Source organism: Anomaloglossus baeobatrachus, chromosome 4, assembly GCF_048569485.1.
Source record: "Anomaloglossus baeobatrachus isolate aAnoBae1 chromosome 4, aAnoBae1.hap1, whole genome shotgun sequence".
Taxonomy (NCBI): Eukaryota; Metazoa; Chordata; class Amphibia; order Anura; family Aromobatidae; genus Anomaloglossus; species Anomaloglossus baeobatrachus.
The window spans coordinates 679,135,214-679,149,244 of NC_134356.1; the positions used below are offsets into that span (position 1 = coordinate 679,135,214).

Here is a 14,031-nt window from a genome sequence, read left to right on the forward strand (position 1 = left end):
CAGCAGACAGCAGCTGTCGAACTACAAGGCTCAGCATCCTCCATCCAATAGTGTATGCAGGAGAGCAGACAGCAGCTGTCGAACTACAAGGCTCAGCATCCTCCTTCCAGGACTGTATGCAGGATTTCTTTGCCCCCCCAAAAAAAAAAATGACGTGGGCTTCGCCATATTTTTGTATGCTAGCCGGGTACAGCAGGCAGGTACGGGCTGCCCCCAACCCCCAGCTGCCTATTTGTACCCGGCTGGGAACCAAAAATATAGGGAAGCCCTTTTTTTTTAAATTATTTCATGAATTTCATGAAATAATTTAAAAAAAAAAATGACGTGAGCTTCGCCCCATTTTTGAGTCCAGCCGGGTACAACTAGGCAGCTGGGGATTGGAATCCACAGTGCAGGGTACCCATGCTTTCTGGGCACCCCCGCTGTGAATTGCAGTCCCGCAGCCACCCCAGAAAATGGCGCTTTCATAGAAGCGCCATCTTCTGGCGCTGTATCCAACTCTTCCGGCTGCCCTGATGCCGGGTGGCTAGCCAGGTAATAATGGAGTTAGGGCTAGCTGTATATTATCAGCTAGCCCTAAGCCCGAAATTCATGGTGTCACGCCAATATTAGACATGGCCACCATGAATTTCTAGTAAAGATAAAAAAAAAAACACAACACAGAAAAATATTTTTATTAGAAATAAAACACAACACAATTAGTGACTCCATCTTTATTGAAATAAACCCCCCTCCGCAGTAATCCTGGGTCAGGGTCCCGCGCCGTCCAATCAGGATCCAATATCATCTGATCGGTTTGCTGGAAGGCAAAGCGATCAGATGATGTGTCAGGTTAAAGGATGTGAATCCCATCACACATCAGCTGATTGTATAAAAGCCGATTATACAATCAGCTGATGCATCAGTAGAAAAAAAAAAAAATAATACTCACTTATGTGCTGAATTACCAGCAGCTCCCGGAGCGATGGGGCGGGAGTCTGATCCCGTCCGATCGCTGCAGCAGCTGCCGGTAATCAGGGATGAAGTCTCCTGACGCATCCGCTGATACCGGCCGGGCGCCCGCGTCAGCCCGAGACTCGATCAGCTGATGCGTCAGGTGACTGCATCAGGTGATCCATCGCCAGGTCCTGCAAGCAAGGTCCTGCCCCGGGGAGACTGCGCACAGCCGGAGCGGGAGCGGCGATACCGTGACAGGAGCTGGGAGCGGGCATGGCACCGCGAGGCTGCAGACAGGTGAGTATAACTTTTTTTTTTTTTATTCTACTGTTAACTTTTGTTTTCGCAGCCGCTTCCACCTCCTGCCTGTACATGGCGCCGCACGGCAGCATACATGCACAGGACGGGAGATGGACGCGGCGGTGACGGTACCGGGAGGATTCATGCTTCTGTCTATACTGACAGAAGGAATCCTCTTCCTGTACACGTCACTTTACTACCCACCTCCTGCGCTTATAGCTGCGTTTTTGGTCTTAGAAACGCACCAAAACGCAGCTATTTGCGTTTCTCATTGCGTCTTTCAACATCCCATTGAACTCAATGGATGAAAAGCGCAGTGAAAAACGCAGGAATAATTGACATGCTGCGTTTTTGTGGTCACCACAAAAACGCAGCTGAAAAAAAAACGCTGTGTGGGGACAGCAAAAATGAAAACTCATAGACTTTGCTGGGGAAGCAAAGTCATGCAGTTTTGAGGCCAAAAACGCACCCGAAAAACGCGCAAAAACGCCGAGAAAAACGCACCGTGTGCACATAGCCTAAGAAAAGAAGAAAACAGTATAAGAAAAGAAGACATTAGAAGAAAAGAAGAAGGCAGTGTAAGAAACGAAGAAGGCAGTGAAAGAAAAAAAGAAGGCAGTAGAATAAAATACAGTTAGGTCCAGAAATATTTGGACAGTGACACAATTTTTGCGAGTTGGGCTCTGCATGCCACCACATTGGATTTGAAATGAAACCTCTACCACAGAATTCAAGTGCAGATTGTAACATTTAATTTGAAGGTTTGAACAAAAATATCTGATAGAAATTGTAGGAATTGTCACATTTCTTTACAAACACTCCACATTTTAGGAGGTCAAAAGTAATTGGACAAATAAACCAAACCCAAACAAAATATTTTTATTTTCAATATTTTGTTGTGAATCCTTTGGAGGCAATCACTGCTTTAAGTCTGGAACCCATGGACATCACCAAACGCTGGGTTTCCTCCTTCTTAATGCTTTTCCAGGCCTTTACAGCCGCAGCCTTCAGGTCTTGCTTGTTTGTGGGTCTTTCCGTCTTAAGTCTGGATTTGAGCAAGTGAAATGCATGCTCAATTGGGTTAAGATCTGGTGATTGACTTGGCCATTGCAGAATGTTCCACTTTTTTGCACTCATGAACTCCTGGGTAGCTTTGGCTGTATGCTTGGGGTCATTGTCCATCTGTACTATGAAGCACCGTCCGATCAATTTTGCGGCATTTGGCTGAATCTGGGCTGAAAGTATATCCCGGTACACTTCACAATTCATCCGGCTACTCTTGTCTGCTATTATGTCATCAATAAACACAAGTGACCCAGTGCCATTGAAAGCCATGCATGCCCATGCCATCACGTTGCCTCCACCATGTTTTACAGAGGATGTGATGTGCCTTGGATCATGTGCCGTTCCCTTTCTTCTCCAAACTTTTTTCTTCCCATCATTCTGGTACAGGTTGATCTTTGTCTCATCTGTCCATAGAATACTTTTCCAGAACTGAGCTGGCTTCATGAGGTGTTTTTCAGCAAATTTAACTCTGGCTTGTCTATTTTTGGAATTGATGAATGGTTTGCATCTAGCTGTGAACCCTTTGTATTTACTTTCATGGAGTCTTTTCTTTACTGTTGACTTAGAGACAGATACACCTACTTCACTGAGAGTGTTCTGGACTTCAGTTGAAGTTGTGAATGGGTTCTTCTTCACCAAAGAAAGTATGCGGCGATCATCCACCACTGTTGTCATCCGTGGACGCCCAGGCCTTTTTGAGTTCCCAAGCTCACCAGTCAATTCCTGTTTTCTCAGAATGTACCCGACTGTTGATTTTGCTACTCCAAACATGTCTGCTATCTCTCTGATGGATTTTTTCTTTTTTTTCAGCCTCAGGATGTTCTGCTTCACCTCAATTGAGAGTTCCTTAGACCGCATGTTGTCTGGTCACAGCAACAGCTTCCAAATGCAAAACCACACACCTGTAATCAATCCCAGACCTTTTAACTACTTCATTGATTACAGGTTAACGAGGGAGACGCCTTCAGAGTTAATTGTAGCTCTTAGAGTCCCTTGTCCAATTACTTTTGGTCCCTTGAAAAAGAGGAGGCTATGCATTACAGAGCTATGATTCCTAAACCCTTTCTCCGATTTGGATGTGAAAACTCTCATATTGCAGCTGGGAGTGTGCACTTTCAGCCCATATTATATATATAATTGTATTTCTGAATATGTTTTTGTAAACAGCTAAAATAACAAAACTTGTGTCACTGTCCAAATACTTCTGGACCTAACTGTAAGAAGACAGTGTAAGAAAAGAAGAAAGCAGTATAAGAAAAGAAGACAGTATAAGAAAATAGTAAGGCAGCGTAAGAAAAGAAGAAGGCCGTGTAAGAAAAGAAGAAGGCCGTGTAAGAAAAGAAGGCAGTGTAAGAAAAGAAGAAGATAGTGTAAGAAAAGAAGAAGACAGTGTAAGAAAAGAAGAAGACAGTGTAAGAAAAGAAGAGGGCAGTGTAAGAAAAGAAGAGGGCAGTGTAAGAAAAGAAGAAGGCAGTGTAAGAAAAGAAGAAGGCAGTGTAAGAAAAGAAGACGGCAGTGTAAGAAAAGAAGAAGGCAGTGTAAGAAAAGAAGAAGGCAGTCTAAGAAAAGAAGACAGCGTAAAAAAAGAAGAAGGCAGTGTAAGAAAAGAAGAAGGTAGTGTAAGAAAAGAAGAAGACAGTATAAGAAAAGAAGAAGACAGTGTAAGAAAAAAAGAAGGCAGTGTAAGAAAAGAACAAGGCAGTGTATGAAAAGAAGAAGGTAGTATAAGAAAAGAAGAAGGTAGTATAAGAAAAGAAGAAGGTAGTATAAGAAAAGAAGAAGGTAGTGTAAGAAAAGAAGAAGGTAGTGTAAGAGAAGGAGAAGGTAGTGTAAGAAAAGGAGAAGGTAGTGGAAGAGAAGGAGAAGGTAGTGTAAGAAAAGGAGAAGGTAGTCTAAGAAAAGAAGAAGACAGTGTAAGAAAAGAAGAAGACAGTGTAAGAAAAGAAGAAGTCAGTGTAAGAAAGGAAGGCAGTGTAAGAAAAGAATTAGGTAGTGTAAGAAAAGAAGATGGTGTAAAAAAGAAGGTTAATAGTATAGGAAAATAAGAAGGCACTGCTGAGATTCGAACTCAGGATCTCCTGTTTACTAGACAGGCGCTTTAACCAACTAAGCCACAGCGCCAGGTAGAAGCCTACATTGACATTGTGAGCATTAGTTTCACAAGAAACTCGACCTTGTGGCTGTGGTGACTGTGATTTGACAGATGTTCCAGATCCACAAGACATTGCTATGACATTGCTGAATGTACACAGAGATAGTAACCACCACAAATCATATAAAGTCCCAAGATTCTCCAGGTTTTTAAACCACAGGATAATTCCGTATCAAAATTCTGGTGATATTTCAACAAGTTCTCCAAATCTGTCACTTTTGAACGTAACTCTATATTTCTTTCCGTGGTCTGTAGGAGCTAATTATATGATTATGATTATGCGATTAACCAACCACAATATTTATATTTATCTTAGAAATCAAATGGAACAGTAAAGTTATTTTTATATTCAGATAAGAACAGATGAGAAGACAATGAATGGTCTACAGAGGCCTCCTGTCCAGATGATGATGTGATGGAGGACACAAGCTGGGGACATTGTGGATGGAGGCTGTGGATTGCATGTATGATGGTCTGAGGTTATACTACATGAAGCCATATTATGTTCTCTTTGTAATAAGATCTCTTACATGGGGGAGGCAGCTGCACTTTCTATTGTTGGGCATGGTGATGACATATTAATGTGATGCCAGTAACTTCTCGGAGACATCTTCTAATAGTTCATCCATTTCTCCCCCTTAAAAAATTTTTCCTATAGAGTAAAAATCTATTTCTCACTTGTGATATTCTATTGTAAATGAAGCGACACATAATTTTCCTTAAAGGAGTTCAGCAGCTTTAAATAAAATGTTTGTAAATTGTCCATTTATCTGATATGCACATGTACATTCCTGTCTCATCATCCAAACCCACCTGGTCACCGTGACATTGTGATATAGAAGGGATGGAAACAATCTTCTCTGAGTCGAAAACCCAAAAGACTAAAGAGGTTCAAGGACACAAAGGAAAAGGTAAAGAAGTGACTGAAAGTTTTGAACATGTGAGTTAAGGCCGCTTTACACGCTGCAATATCGGTTCTGATATCGCTAGCATAAGTACCCGCCCCCGTTGGTTGTGCAATATGGGCAAATCACTGCCCGTGACGCACAACATCGCCCAGACGCGTCACACCCAGACCTGCCTAGCGGCGGCTCTGTGACCGGCGAACCACCTCCTTTCTAAAGGTCCAGTCACACTAAGCAACTTACCAGCGATCCCAACAACGATAGGGATCGCTGGTAAGTTGCTAGGAGGTTGCTGGTGAGATGTCACACTGCAACGCTCCAGCGATCCCACCAGCAACCTGACCTGGCAGGGATCGCTGGAGCGTGGCTACACAAGTTGCTGGTGAGCTCACCAGCAACCAGTGACCAGCCCCCAGCGCCGCGTGGAAGATGCTGCGCTTGGTAACTAAGGTAAATATCGGGTAACCAACCCGATATTTACCTTGGTTACCACCACACGGAGCTGCAAGTGCAGAGAGCAGGGAGCAGCGAACACTGAGCGCTGGCTCCCTGCTCTCCTAGTTACAGCACACATCAGGTTAATTACAGGATGTGTGCTGCAGCTACATGTGCACAGAGCAGGGAGCAGCGCACACTGCTTAGCTCTGGCTCCCTGCTCTCCTAGTTACAGCACACATGGGGTTAATTAACCCGATGTGTGCTGCAGCTAAATGTGCACAGAGCAGGGAGCAGCGCACACTGCTTAGCGCTGGCTCCCTGCTCTCCTAGTTACAGCACACATGGGGTTAATTTCCCGATGTGTGCTGTAGCTACATGTGCACACAGCAGGAGCCGGCACTGACAGTGAGAGCGGCGGAGGCTGGTATCAAAGGTAAATATCGGGTAACCAAGGACAGGGCTTCTTGGTTACCCGATGTTTACATTGGTTACCAGCCTCCGCAGAAGCCGGCTCCTGCTGCCTGCACATTTAGTTGTTGCTGTCTCGCTGTCACACACAGCGATCTGTGCTGCACAGCAGGACAGCAACAACTAAAAAATGGCCCAGGACATTCAGCAACAACCAACGACCTCACAGCAGGGGCCAGGTTGTTGCTGGATGTCACACACAGCAACATCGCTAGCAACGTCACAAAAGTTGTTCGTTAGCAGCGATGTTGCTAGCGATGTTGCTTAGTGTGACGGGGCCTTAAGGGGGCGGTCCGTGTGGCGTCACAGCGTCACTAAGCGGCCGCCCAATAGAAGCGGAGGGGCGGAGATGAGTGGGACGTAACATCCCGTACACCTCCTTCCTCCCTCATTGCGGGCGGGATGCAGGTAAGGAGAGGTTCCTCGTTCCTGCGGTGTCACACGGAGCAATGTGTGCTGCCGCAGGAACGACGAACTACATCGTTACTGCAGCAGCAACGATATTCGAGAATGGACCCCCATGTCACCGATGAGCGATTTTGCACGTTTTTGCGACGATGCAAAATCGCTCATAGGTGTCACATGCAACAACATCGCTAAAGCGACTGGATGTGCGTCACAAATTCCGTGACCCCAACGAGATCGCTTTAAACGATGTTGTAGTGTGTAAAGCGGCCTTAAAGGTCTATTACAGAAAAGTTTATTTCCATCACTTCAATCATACTATTTATCATACTATTTATTTTGTATTTTTTCCAGCCCTTGCACCAGTGGAAATTTAGAGCTTACAGCAGGTAGCGTGGCCGAGCAGTCTAAGGTGCTGGATTAAGGCTCCAGTCTCTTTGGAGGCGTGGGTTCGAATCCCACCGCTGCCAACAGAATTTTCTTTTCTGGGCTGCTACTTTTTTTTTTTTTTTGTTCTATGTTGACTGTTAAATTTATTAATGAAATTCTACTATATAAATGCCCACTATGTTTATCTGTTAACAAGATGCATACTTGTACTGTTACCTATGATCTTACAGTCGTCTGAAACAATTTTTTTCTTTAGCCTTTTTTTATATGACTAGTATAAAATGTATGAACTTTTAGGCTATGTGCGCACTTTGCGTTGAGGTAGTTGCAGTTCTAAACGCATCCTCTGGCAGAAATGGTTTTTGTCAAATTTGGTTTTGACCACAAAACCGCGTTTTTACCGCGTTTTACATGCTTTTTCACTGCTTAAAATCAGATGCGTTTTGACTTCAAATACAATGCTAAATAAAGTTTAAACATACAAACACTTAAAAAAAAATGATAATTAATATCAATATTAAAATCATACACAAAATTGCTTATTTTATTAAAGTGATAACTTTGTGCAAAAATGTATGCATAAAATTAAATTTATTTAATAATTTTCAAACATTTAATTGTCGGACTATGTGTGTGTGTAAAGGGACATATCATGCCATTAATATTTTGTCAAAAACGCATGCATTTAATTGTTCCAAAAATCATGTTAAGCGCTAGAATTTTGAAGTAGATTGCATTTTGCAACTTCTCATAGACTCCAATGTTAGCAAAACGCTGCCTAAACGGCAAAATCAATTGCCATGTTGCTTCTTTAAACTCTGAGTTTTTGCTTAAAATTATGCAAATTAAACGCAGAATTTAGAACTGCAAAGTGCACACAAGAAATCCCCATTTTCCATAGACTTTGCTGGAAAATCAAAACGCATGCATTTTGGCATTAAAACGCTGCAGTTCAAAACGCTGCGGAAACGCAGGTGAAAGCGCAGCATGGGCACATAGCCTTAGCTTTACAAAGTTTTGCTTTTTCCTCAACTATTTGGTGTTGCTAATCATTACTCTTACAATTAATATAGGGGCGTTATTTCCTCTGTGTTGGGGTTGCCTAGTTCTTAACTTCATCGTGCAGTACGTGAATGTCATATTTCTAAAACTTAAAAGTCTTCACTCTTTCTAATGTTTGTATAGAGATTGCAGAGTAAAGAAATTATTAGAAATAAAACAAAGTCTCACAAAGACTGGAACTCGGATCACTGGATTTAAAGATTAACCCCTTCACGATCGGACAATTTTTCGCTTTCCGGGGTTTTTTTTCGCCATTCTTTTTCTGAGAGACGTAACTTTTTTACTTTTCAGTCAATGTGCTCATGTGAGGGCTTATTTTTTGCGGAACGAGCTGTACTTTTAAATTAAACCATAATTTTTACCATATAGTGTACTGGAAAACGGCAAAAAAATTCCAAATGCAGAAAAATTGCAAAAAAGTGAGATATTTTATTCACTGTGTTCACTATATGGTAAAACCGACATGTGGGTGTAATGCCTCATGTCAGTGCGAGTCCATAAACACCAAACATGTCTAGGTTCACATTTATATAAGGGGTTAAAAAGAATCGGAAGTTTGTCCGAAAAAAGTGGCGCACGTTTTATGCCATATTCCGTGACCCATAGTGTTCTCGTTTTTCAGGATCTATGGCTCAGTGATGGCTTATTTTTAGCATCTCGAGCTGATGTTTTAACTGTACCATTTTTGTACAGATCATCTGTTATTGCATTTTGCGCAAATGTTTTGGTGACATAAATACGTAATTTTGGCGTTTGGATTTTTTTTTTGCAGCTATGCCGTTTACTGATCAGATTAATTGATTTTATATTTTGATAGATCGGGAGTTTCTGAATGCGGCAATATCAAATGTTTGTATATTTTTTATTTTTTTAACCCTTTAATTTTCAATGGGGCGAAAGTGTGTGATTTGCACTTTTAGTTTTTTTTAATTTTTTAAAACTTTTTTTTTATTTTACTAGTCTGCCTAGGGAGCTATATGGATCACCAATCCGATTGCTCTACCCTATCTGCTGATCACAGCTACACAGCTGTAAACAGCAGATACATTCACTTTCTGCTTCACTCTGCTCCGGGCCGAGTGAAACTGAAAGTAATTCATGTGTGGTGCAGGAGTCATCACATGACCCTGTGCTACCATGACAACCACCGAAAGTCACGTGATCACGGCACGTGACTTCCGGTATTGGCCAGTAAGTAAAAGTTAAAGCCAATGCCATTATAATAGTGCTGTCACATATTGACAGCGCCATTTAAGGGGTTAAACGGCATGTGCAGATAACGATTATGGTCGTGCCTAGCAGGCACACATCTCAGCTATGAAAATCAGCTGAGATATGTGTGTCGCGGGCGGAAAGGGTTTTTTGGGAACGCCGCTCGCCTGGGGGAATCTCTGGCGCTCGGGTCCGGTGCTTCTGCTCCTCGGTGGCTCGAGCAGCGCCTCCTCGCCCACGAGTGAAAGAGGAAAGTTTGGTGGTGGGATGTCTGTTGTGACGCCACCCATGGGGTTGTGGTAATGGTGGGCACCACTGCTGCTGGTGACGGGGGTTCCCGGGAGCGATGGCGGGGAGCAGCTGAGGTGTTGGCCCCTCCGTGGGTAGGGGCAGTTGGGGGGATGGATGTTGGTGGGTAGGGGCTAGGTGCAGGTGCCGATGCGGGGAGGCAGCGCGGAAGCGGGGCAGCGATACAGTGTAGCGCTGTGCCGGATGGCACTGGTGTACTCACTCAGGTAGTCAATAACAGAGTCTCTGGTAAACCAAACGGCTGGATGGACGGGGCCCGCAGTTGGCTGCGGCGTCTTCACTCTCCCCGGACGGGTTGATGGCGGCTGTCTTTCCCTGCACCTGTGTGTAAGTGTTTGACCCTTATGGATTCCCACGGGTGGTCCGCTCCCCGGCTTGTACGTGTCGGGAGAGCCCGTTTTGCCCGCATGCGCTGGCCCTTGGATCTCTGGCCATTGGCGGTGGCTCTTATCCGGACGGGTTGGGCTGTTGCCTTCTGATGGGACTTGGGTGGGAATGAACCCCTGAGGTCCAGACCGCAATCAGAGAATTTGACCGTTACGGCGGCTTACGAGCCTAGTCGGGTTCTGAGTACCTTGCCGTGGTGCTTAGCTTCACTCCGCTCCCCGGTTCGGTATCAGTGGGCCACCGCCCGACCCCGGTCCTACGGTTCCGCAGATGTCCACCATCGTCTGTTGACCTTGCTGACTGTGCCTGGGCTCCGACCCAGACACACACAGTCTCTACTTCATGCCTCTCAACTCCTCCACTCCACTCCTGAACTTGACTTTCCTCCAACTTACTACTTTTCCCGCCTCCAGGCCTGTGAACTCCTCGGTGGGCGGGGAAAACCACCTGGCTCCGCCCCACCTGGTGTGGACATCAGACCCTGGAGGGGGCAACAAGGGTTTTGTTTGACTGATGTTCCCTACCAGGGGAGGGTGTGTGTGTGTATGTGATGTTATTCTGTGACCCCTGGGGTCCAGGGGGTTACATGTGCCGATCGCGGCAAGCTGCCGGCAGCAGACGGTGGGCAGTAACACTATGATTGCTAGGATGTAATATTGCTGCCCGCGGTCAATAAGGGGTTAGCGTGCTAATCATTACACCATGGAACCAAAGCCTACCAAGAACATGAAGGGTTACAGAGCTCCGAGGACACTAAGGAAAAAGTGAAAATGTGATTGCAAATTTGATTAAATGTCTACTAGAGAAATTATTTTTCCATCATACTATTTTTTGCATGATTTACAGCCCCTTACACAAGTGACATTTAGGTAGAGGTGTCACGTATCATGGCTGACATGGCTGAGGGGGTCTAAGGTTTTAAGCCATTAATATGAGAAGATAATGGGGCAAATGGGCAGCACGAAGGCCTCTTTCACACGTCCGTGACAGATATTCTTTATATTCTATTTTTTTAAAAATACTCTAAATATTGAGGGCATTGGGTGAGATCGCAGTGTGCTGTAATTATGTGACGCCCTGGACTAGCCAGGTAGTCACAGGTAGGCCCTTACACAAACACCTTCCCTTAAAAAGGTAACAGCAGCCATCCTTAAAATCCTGAGTCACCCCTCTCAGGATTTGAAGTTCACACCCGGGGGCGGAGCCAGGCAGTTGGCCACACCCACTTATGATTTCGGAGAGCCTAAGGCGGGAAAAACAGAGAGTTCAGTGACAGGAGTAGAGGAAAGTGGTAGCAAAGTGTGGACGTCTGTCAGGGATCTGGGTCGGAGCCCGGATACCCTGTGGCCAGGAGGCAGACGGTGGTGGCTGCCTGCAGGAGCTGGGATTACAGCCGGTGGAACTATAAGGGACCGGGACGGGGTAGTGGCCTGCCGGTACTGAACCGGGGGAACCAATTGGAAAGCGGAGCACCAGGAGGGGTACTCAGACCCAGTATGAGGCCCAGAAGCCACTGGACTGAGTCAAATTCACTGATTGGGGTCTGGACTTTAGGTCCTTTCCCACCCATGACCCGACTGAAGACAATAGCCCAACCATAAGGATAGAAAGACATCGCCCAGACATCGAGATCCCTTGGGCCAGTGTCTGCAGGCAAACGGGCTCTGCCGGCACACACAAAGCCGGGGAGCAGACTACCGTTGCTCAGGCATAGGAGTCACCATTCTTCTAAAAGTGAGGTGCAGGAGAAAGGCGGAAACCACCAACCTGAAAAAGAGGAGAAGCGCAGTCGGCTGCGGGCACCGTCCACCATCCTGTTTGGTTTACCAGAGACTCCAGTGTGTCTGTAATAGTGAGTACAACAGTGCCCTTGGGCCGCGCACTGCACTCCACCGCACCGCATCAACAAGCCAGCGCCCATCTTCCCTCCTCAGCGCACCCTCGGGCCCCCGGCACCATCACCCCCTACCCACGGAGGGGTTAACACCAAGCTGCGCAACACCATCCCCGGGAGCCTAGTCAATGGCAGCGGTGGTGTCCATCCATTCACCACAACCCATGGCTGGCGTCACAAATTTAACCCCCAAAAACAACCGCGGCCTCGGCCGTGGACCTCCCCACCGAACACCACCCCTCACATAGCGCCAGCATTCCTTCAGAGCGACGTGACCCCCGGGTCCGAGAGGAGCTCGAGCCACCCACCGACGAGCCCGGATCCAAGCAGCTCGGCACACATCGACCTCTTCTGTCGTCATGAACAGGATTGAACCCATCCACTTACCGGTGGAAGTGCGCCTTGAAGCAGAAGTCAGCGGTGACCCGTTAAAAAATTTCAGAATCCGCCATCTTGTCACTGTCCCTTGGTGCGAAGTTTCCCACCAGGCTTGTCTTTCCTGCGCTCTGAGAGTAAAGCCCCGCCCCCAGAGAACAGAACGGTGCAGAAAGAGAGCAGAGTGCCCTGAAAAGACCAAGGGGGGCGGGTGAAGACTCTGTTCCATGTGACCATTTAGATAAAGGGCAGAGACTCCAGGACTCTGCTACCCATTTGGTTCCTGGACCTCGAGAGTGCACCATGTCCGCCCCGTCTGGAGAGCCATAATTCCCGGAGCCCGCGCCCGGAACAGCGGTGTGGCTGAAGGCTCAGATGATACTGCTGTGCTGCCGCAACCGAGCCCAAGTGCGTCTCCTGATGGAACAACGGACAGCTGAAATGGAGGAGCTGGCTGCCGTCGCATGGGCGCATGAAGTGGAGACCATCTTAGCAGAGCCGGTAGGTGACCCACGACCCTGTGTCCCTGAGGGACCAGCCGCTGCGATTGAGGGACCCGGCCTACCCCCGGCCCTTATATGGCCTCCCCCATTGCCCATGCCGGCCGCTGCTTCCCGGCTCAGCCCGCTGCCACCAGTACCGGTAGCAGAGTCCGTGGCACTGCCCCGTTAGGACTCAGATACGGGAGAGACCGCCGGCCAGCAGGAAGTTGCAGTTCCCGCGTGTGCTGAAGGAGCGGCAGGCTCGGAGGTGCCGGTGGCGACCCCCCGTGCGACAGCCGGCGGTGACCCGCCTGCTGCAGAGAGGGTGTTGGCCCTGGCCACCTGCCCGTCCACGACAGAAATAGAATCCGGTCCACGAGATCCCGCCGCCAGCCGCAGGGAGTCAGATGGTAGTGGCTCAGAGGCCGACACGGAGCCGATCTCGGAAGATGAGGCCCCCGGTGTTATCGGAGAAAGGCGGAAAGCACCAACCTGAAAAAGGGGAGAAGCGCAGCTGGCTGCGGGCACCAGCCACCATCTTGTTTGGTTTACCAGAGACTCCAGTGTGTCTGTAATAGTGAGTACAACAGGGCCCTTGGGCCGCGCACTGCACCACACAGCACCGCATCAACAAGCCAGTATGCATCCCCCCTACACAGCGCACCCTCGGGCCCCCGGGACCATCACACCCTACCCACGGAGGGGTCAACATAAAGCTGCGCAACACCGTCCCCGGGAGCCCAGTCAACGGCAGAGGTGGTATCCATCCATTCACCACAAACCGTGGGTGGCGTCACGAACTTAACCCCCAAAAACAACCGCGGCCTCAGCCATGGACCTCCCCACCAAACACCACCCCTCACGTAGCGCCAGCATCCCTTCAAAGCGACGTGACCCCCGGGTCCAGGAGTAGCTCGAGCCACCCACCGACGAGCCCATATCTGAGCGGCTCAACAGCCGGCCGAGCCCCGGGGCGGTACAATTACATACTGGTTCACTGCTTGATAAAAACAGCTCCAACATCAATGTCTTTATATGAGAGTCAGTTTCCAATCCTTATAGGTAATCTTTCAGACATCCGTGGAACATGGTCCATGCACGGACCAGAATGTACTGACTGGCCAGGACTTTCCTGACCAGAGGTGACAGCTTAATATATTTCTATGACATTGTCACACTCTGCAGAAAAGACCCATGACAACTCTGTACACAAACCACAATGTAAGAGACTGGCCGGGAGTCCCTTGTGCT

General features: G+C 47.4%; 1 non-coding gene across 1 annotated transcript; it reads right to left on the reverse strand.

The window, feature by feature from the left end:
- Positions 1-4,348: 4,348 nt before the first annotated feature.
- TRNAT-AGU (transfer RNA threonine (anticodon AGU)) lies at positions 4,349-4,422 on the reverse strand. Its single transcript has one exon. It is a non-coding gene; the product is annotated as a tRNA-Thr (tRNA).
- Positions 4,423-14,031: the final 9,609 nt, after the last annotated feature.